This window comes from Palaemon carinicauda, unplaced genomic scaffold (genome assembly GCF_036898095.1).
Source record: "Palaemon carinicauda isolate YSFRI2023 unplaced genomic scaffold, ASM3689809v2 scaffold19, whole genome shotgun sequence".
Classification (NCBI taxonomy): domain Eukaryota; kingdom Metazoa; phylum Arthropoda; class Malacostraca; order Decapoda; family Palaemonidae; genus Palaemon; species Palaemon carinicauda.
In genome coordinates, this window is record NW_027169479.1 from 266,432 (window position 1) to 274,722 (window position 8,291).

Here is an 8,291-nt window from a genome sequence, read left to right on the forward strand (position 1 = left end):
ATATATATATATATATATACATATATATATACATACATACATATATATGTGTGTATATACAGTATATATATATATATATATATGTGTGTGTGTGTATACAGTATATATATATATATATATATACATACACATATATATATACACATACATATATATATATCTATATATATATGCAACAAAGGAATGCTATTTAAATTCATTCTCTCTCTCTCTCTCTCTCTCTCTCTCTCTCTCATGAATCTTCCTTCTCCCTCGAATCAAAATACAAAGATAACTGTGTAACATTCACGAATAATTTTAGAAAAATATAATCTAAATTTTGAATTCTTATCTAAAATATCATATAAAATAAGATATATAATGAGAAAAGGGAATAAAAAAGATGCAGTTTTATATATAGAATAAGTAAACAAAACTAAAAGATGAATAAGAAAAACAAGTGAATAAAGACAGAAGAAATGTCAAAGACAATCAGGAAAACAAGGCGATAATACCTTTGAAAAAAAAACAATAAAAACAACAGGAAATAGACACACACACACACACAAAATATAAAATAATTAAAATTAAAAGATGAATAGAAAGCAAGTGAATAAAGACAGAAAAGTCAAGACAATGAAGAAAACAAGACAATAATACCTTTGAAAAAACAATAAAAACAACATCAGGAAATACAGACAAAAAAAAAATGGAAAGCCAACCGGAGACAACTAAAGAAAGCAACTCCCCAAAAAATCCCGTTTGGAAATTTACGACACAACCCCCCTAAAAAAAAAAAAAAACACTGGCCTTCTAAAGCGGCAGTGTTACAAGGCTAAGGTCACGCACAGACCGGAGGCCTTCGACGGCATCACCCACATCATCATCATCATCATCTCCCCGTCCGCCCGAGCAGCATCCTTGGACGTCGGCAGACGAGGAAGAGCTAGCCGTCTCTCATCAAGCCAGGTAGGTTAGGCCGGGTGACTGATGTACCAGGTGACGTGTCGATCAACGTTATCGAAGCGTGGGGCTATTTTTGTCTGCGTCTATTAGTTCCCTTATCCATTTATGCCTCTATCCTTATCCTTATCCATCTGTTGAGTGTTCTACGAGGCTTCCATCCCTCTGTTTCTATCCTTATCCATCTATTAAATATTCTACGAGGCCCTCAATCCCTCTATTTCTATCCTTATCCATCTATTAGCTAATCTAGGAATTTTTGTCTAAGTCTATTAGTTCCCTTATCCATTTATGCCTCTATCCGTATCCTTATCCATCTGTTAACTATTCTACGAGGCCCTCCATCCCTCTGTTTCTATCCTTATCCATCTATTAAATATTCTACGAGGCCCTCAATCTCTCTATTTCTATCCTTATCCATCTATTAGCTATTCTAAGAATTTTTGTCTACGTCTATTAGTTCCCTTATCCATTTATGCCTCTATCCCTATCTCTATCCATCTGTTGGCTGTTCTACCAGGCTTCCATCCCCCTATTTCTATCCTTATCCGTCTATTGTCTAACTCTGCTAGCCACCTCTATTCCTATCTCTATCCATCTGTTAACTGTTCTACCAGTTCTCCATTCCTCTATTTCTATCCTATTCTTGTCTATCTCTGCTAGCCACCTATCTATCTATAACTCTATCCCTATCCTTATCCATCTATTAACTATTCTACGAGGCCTCCAGCCCTCTATTCCTATCCTTATCCATCTATTTAACTACTCTACCAGGCTGTAGGGCCTCCATCCCTCTATTTCTATCCTTATCCATCTATTAACTATTCTATCAGCCTCCCATCCCACTATTTCTATCCTTATTCATCTACTAACCCTCACATTCCGTCTTTCCTACCTCACTATTCTTATCTACTAGGCCCACCTATCCCTCTATGCTTCTATCCCTATCCTTATCCATCTATTTGACTATTCTACCAAGCCTCCATCCCTCTATTTCTATCCTTATCCATCTACTCATCCTTACAATCCGTGAACTTCTTCATTCTTGTCTTTCCTACGTCCCTATTCTTATTTAATATCCCCCGCCCTCCCTTCCTCTATCCCTATCCTTATCCATCTACTAACCCCTCTACCAGCCCCCTATCCCTCTATCCTTATCCTTATCCATCTACTAACCGGTCCCTCGACCCATATAACTTTCAGCATCATCCTTTTATGCAACGCTATAATAAGCGACCCTTCTCCAGTCTCTTCTTCCATGACCAGGTGAATTAGCCTTCCAGACTTCCAGCCAAGCGTCTGGAACGCCTGGACGCTTCCTTTTTTGCCTGGGAGAAGAGAGAGAGAGAGAGAGAGAGAGAGAGAGAGAGTTAAACTTAGATTTACCAATTACAAAAAGGGTCACTTTGCACACACACAGAGAGAGAGAGAGAGAGAGAGAGAGAGAGAGAGTTAAAATTAGATTTACCAATTATAAAAAGGGTGACTATACAATGAAGTTTTCCAGAGAGAGAGAGAGAGAGAGAGAGAGAGAGAGAGAGACTGCAAAGGTGGGAAGGTTATACCTCATTATCCTTTAAGAAGAAGAAGAATGTGTTTGATAGCGACTGTTCATAGGAAAATACGTCCGTGAAGGTAAAAGTTAATTCTTATACCTGTCTGGTCCGTCCTTATCTATTATCCTGTCTATTATCCTGTCTATTTCATCTTCTGTATTCCAGTGTTGAATAAGTTCTGTCTCACTGACTGTCTTTTTATCTTCTTTCTTTATTATCGTCTTTTATCTTCTGTCTAAATCGTAAATTTATGGTCAAACTTCGGTTTTTATCTTTTTGTTATTATTCGACCAACCGTCTAATAAATTCTGTCTATAAGTCTATAACTTATAATTCATCTTCTGTTTTTTGTATTATGTTCATTAAGTAGTTAAGGGGTTAACTACTGCACTGTAATTGTTCAGTGGCTACTTTCCTCTTGGTAAGGGTAGAAGAGACTCTCTAGCTATGGTAAGCAGCTCTTCTAGGAGAAGGACACTCCAAAATCAAACCACTGTTCTCTAGTCTTGGGTAGTGCCATAGCCTCTGTACCATGGTCTTCCCCTGTCTTGGGTTAGACTTCTCTTGCTTGAGGGTACACTCAGGCACACTGTTCTATCTAGTTTTTGTTCCTCTTAATTTGTTATATCTAGTTTCTCTTCTTCTTGCTTTGTTAACGTTTTTATTGTTTATATAGGAAATAATTATTTTAATGTTACTGTTCTTAAAATATTTTAGTTTCCCTTGTTTCCTTTCCTCACTGGGCTAATTTCCCTGTTGGGGCCCCTGGGCTTATAGCATCCTGCTTTTTCAATTAGGGTTATAGCTTAGCATTCAATAATAACAATAATAATAATAAAACTCTTAAACTCAAAGTCATACTCCTATTTTTTTTCTCATCATCATTATTATTCGGTCTCTATCTGCCTATAACTTTTCTATCAACTTTCAATCTTTCACCCGTCTTCTCCTGTTAAGTAAATATTAACTCATGAAAGTAATAATTATATTAATCTTCATTATGTTATGTCAATAAATTTATATCTTTTATGATTTAACAGACCTCAAGTGAATACATCATTTATTTATTTCCTTTCCTCACTGGGCTATTTTTCCCTATTGGAGCCCTTGGGCTTATAGCATCTTGCTTTACCAACTACGTTTGTAGCTTGGCTAGTAATAATAATAATAATAATAATAATTATAATAATAATAATAATAATAATAATAATAATAAGCTTTCATAAGAGCCTTTGTATCATCAGAAATTTGATTTTAATCTATAAAAATGAATAAACATTATAAGATAATTGAACTATAATTCTGGTAAACGAAAAAGAAATGGAAACATCTCTCTCTCTCTCTCTCTCTCTCTCTCTCTCTCTCTCTCTCGCGCAAATGCTCATTTCATTATTTCTTTTACCTGGCAAATAATTCCTTCACATCATGTTCCTCAATGATCTCTCTCTCTCTCTCTCTCTCTCTCTCTCATACACACGTACACGCATATTTCATTAACGTTTTTCCTAGAAAATATTTCCTTCTTATCATGTTCGTCTCTCTCTCTCTCTCTCTCTCTCTCTCTCTCCCCTCACATACACGTACACGCATATTTTATTAACGTTTTTCCTAGAAAATATTTCCATCTTATCATATTCGTCTCTCTCTCTCTCTCTCTCTCTCTCTCACGTACAAGCTTATTTCATTAACGTTTTTCTCCTAGAAAATAATTCGTACCCAACCATCATGCTCCTCATTAACTCTCTCTCTCTCTCTCTCTCTCTCTCTCTCTCCTCTCCACACCGGAACTGCATTCCAAATGCACTTTTCAAGGAAAACCCCAAAATAATGAAACCGACCTTTCCGAGTCACGACTCGTGAACTAAAACATAAAAAAAGAAATTCTTTCCTCGAATACCGGCACAATTTGCTTTCTGGAGCTAATTGGATTCTGAAGACAGACAGAACACACACACAGACTCCAGAGCTCACTTTCCAATCGCCTTTCTTCTTCTTCCGAGAAGGGAAAGGAAGAGAAAGACTCCAGGAAATATATTAGAAGGAAAGAGTTTCTTGTTACTGTTCTTGAAATATTTTATTTTTTCTTTGTTTCCTTTCTTCCTCACTGGGCTATTTTCCCTGGAGGGGTAGCCCCTGGGCTTATAGCATCCTGCTTTTCCAACTAGGGTTGTAGCATAGCTAGTAGTAATAATAATAATCATAATAATAATAATAATAATATAAAGGTAGTCTTTTCCTTGTTTCCTTTCCTCACTGGGCTATTTTCCCTGTTTGGGTAGCCCTTGGGCTTATAGCATCCTGCTTTTCCAACTAGGGTTGTAGCATAGCTAGTAGTAGTAGTAGTAATAATAATAATAATAATAATAAAAAGGTAGTCTTTTTCCTTGTTTCCTTTCCTCACTGGGCTATTTTCCCTGTTAGGGCCCAGGGGCGTTCAATACTAGGGTCGTTGCTTAGCAATTAATAATAATAATAATAATAATAATAATAATAATAATACTTTATTTATAGTCTTTATAGGCAAAAAAAAATGCAATTTATCATTGACAAGAAGTGTCAGTTCTTGCATGCAACATTATACATCATTAATTAAATAATAATAATAATAAAAATAATAATAATAATAGTAAAAATAATAATAATAATAATAATCTATTTATAGTCTTTATAGGCAACAATTATGCAATTTACCATTGACAAGAAGTGTCAGTTCTTGCTTGCAAAATTACACCTTATTAATAAATAATAATAATAATCTATTCATAGTCTTTACAGATAACAACTCATACAGTCTACCATTGACAAGAAGTATCAAAATCAGCTGATCTGCGTAACTCTACTCACAAGTCTACAACCGTTTGTTTACCTCGGGATCCACTTACGGCTCCACCCCCAAATCTTCACCAGTCTTCATCGAAGACGAAGCGCGCGCCAAGAGTGGAGAGGTCTCCAGCTCCCAAATGGCTCCACACCCCGGCCCCCCACCTGCTTAAGACTGTCCAACCTCGTTAGCAGGACGGAATTTACAATCTCGCGTTAATATTCAACTTCATCTAGACTTGACTCGTGCGACGCAACAACACAATCAACGAAACGGGTTTTTTATTTATTCGTCTCAATTTGGCCTTATATAAAGAGGCGCTCCGGCGCCAGGGATCTGAGCTTGCTATTTGGTTTGGGATGTCCGATGCGAGCGATTTCTTTAAAGACCTTTGATTGACAGATGGTGGGGAAAAACACGGCGGGGATAAAACAAACAAAACAAATAAGATGGCATCTAAAGACGCCTTGTCTGATCTGATTAATTCAGTTGTTTGTACCCACGTGGTATTTTAAGAAATGCTTATTTCTCCCCTTTGAGAGTATGATAAGCTCAATTTAGCATCTGATGTCTTCCGTCAAAATATATAGAATTAACAGTGAAGTCACTTTCGGAGTTTTGATTGGCAGATGGCGGGAAAAACTATGATGGTGGGAAAACCAATATGGGGGAAAAATCAAGATGGGCGGTGAGAAAAACAAGATGGTGGTGGAAAAAAACAAGATGGCGGTCGAAAAAATAAGACGGCAGTGGAAAAAAACAAGAGGGCGGGGGTAAAATACAAGATGGCGGTGGAAAAAAATAAGACGGCGGTGGAAAAAATAAGACGGCGGTGGAAAAAAAACAAGAGGGCGGGGGTAAAATACAAGATGGCGGTGAAAAAAACAAGATGGTTATGTAAAAAACAAGATGGCGGTGGAAAAACAAAATGGCGGTGGAAAAAAACAAAATGGCGGTGGAAAAACAAAATGGCGGTGGAAAAACAAAATGGCGGTGGTAAAAATCCAAAATGGCGTATAAACAACCATCGTCTAATCTTTTAATTCAGCTGCTTGCAACGCGACATTCACAAATAAACGCCAATTTCTCTCCTTTGAGAATCCAGCAAACCCAATTCAGTCTCAAAAGCCTTCCGTCAAAACACATAAACAACAAGAATTGGCACCGAAGCCATTTTCGGATCCGTGCTCTCGAGACGACAAGATATTATGTGGTCATTATTTTGGTCTCGAACATGCCAGGGATGTTTGCTTCTGATTTATGACGGATAATATCCTCAAATTGCTTTGTTGGGAGAGGCTTCAGTTTGAAGACTGATTGAATCCATCTAGATCTAGGCATGTCTCCTGTTATGGAGATGTTTTGAGATTGGATTGACGTCTTATCTTGAGCACGTAGGTCGTGGTTCTTTGTGCTCACGTACTCACAACATAAATTATATATGTATGTGTGTATATATATATATATATATATATACAGAGTATATATAGTACATATATATAAATATATATATGTGTATATATATATATATATTCATATATACACACACACATATATATATATATATACATAAACACAGAGTATATATAGTACATATATATAAACATATATATATATATATATTATATATATATACAAACAAATATATATATATATATATATATAAATACATATATATATACACACACACACACACACATATATATATATATATATACGTACTATTCCCACCCCTCGTCATATCTACAAGCATTGATTTAAAACTCTATTTACTTACCTACTCATCACATGCAAAAAACCAGTCTCCAATATTGCCCCACCTTTCCCTATCACTATAACTCTCTCCATTTTTGCAATCCTTCAACTCCAATATACACAGTAAGAAGAAGAGAAGAAACCAAAAGCTTACCAACGTTATCATAAGTGTAGGAAACAAAATAAAAATTGTATAATGACAACTATAAGTTAAGATGTCTTACCTCAAAAGTCTTTGGGACACAAGATGTGGTTCCAGGAGCATCTTAGACTTTCTTAGGCGATTGCAGGCAGACCACAAAGGCTGGAAATGGAGAGAAAAAAATGTTAAAGTTTGATAAAGTTCTCGTAAAGTATAGTCAGTGGCTTTACAATATTCTTAAAACCTCAACTTATCTGATATGTTTGTAAATGGATAATGAATCTCAGAATACTTATTCCTCTTTTATTATTATTATTATTATTATTATTATTATTATTATTATTATTGTTGTTGTTGTTGTTGTTGTTGTTGTTGTTGCAATACTTATTATTATTATCATTATTATTATTATTACCATAATTATTATTATTATTATTATTATTATTATTATTTTTAATATTATCATTGCCATTATTATTATTATTATTATCATTATTATTATTATTATTATTATTATTACTATCATTTTTATTATTATCATTATTATTATTACCATAATTTCTATTATTATTATAATAATTATTATTATTATTACCATAATTATTATTATTATTATTATTATCATCATCATTACTAATTTTATTATCATTATCATTATTATTATTAATGTGTCTCTAGATGATAAAAATAAAAATATAATCACCTAATCAATAATATGAAGTAATCTATAACCATCATCACATCTGACATTATAAATTAAAATCAAACTAAAAAAAAAAAACTTCCAAAATAAACTCCCACATAAAAAACTACACGAAACTACACCCTCAACAACAAAGGCATTAACTACACAATCTACACATAAGCAGGAGCACCGTCTGGCCTATTCTGAACACCCCCCCCCCCCTCTCTCTCTCTCTCTCTCTCTCTCTCTCTCTCTCCAGTAACTGCATTGAATCTCACCTTCTTACGTTCTTTCTTGTTCTCAAATGTTATTTTTATGTTTAGTTTTGGATCTCTCTCTCTCTCTCTCTCTCTCTCTCTCTCTCTCTTCTTCTTCTTCTTCTAGAACTGA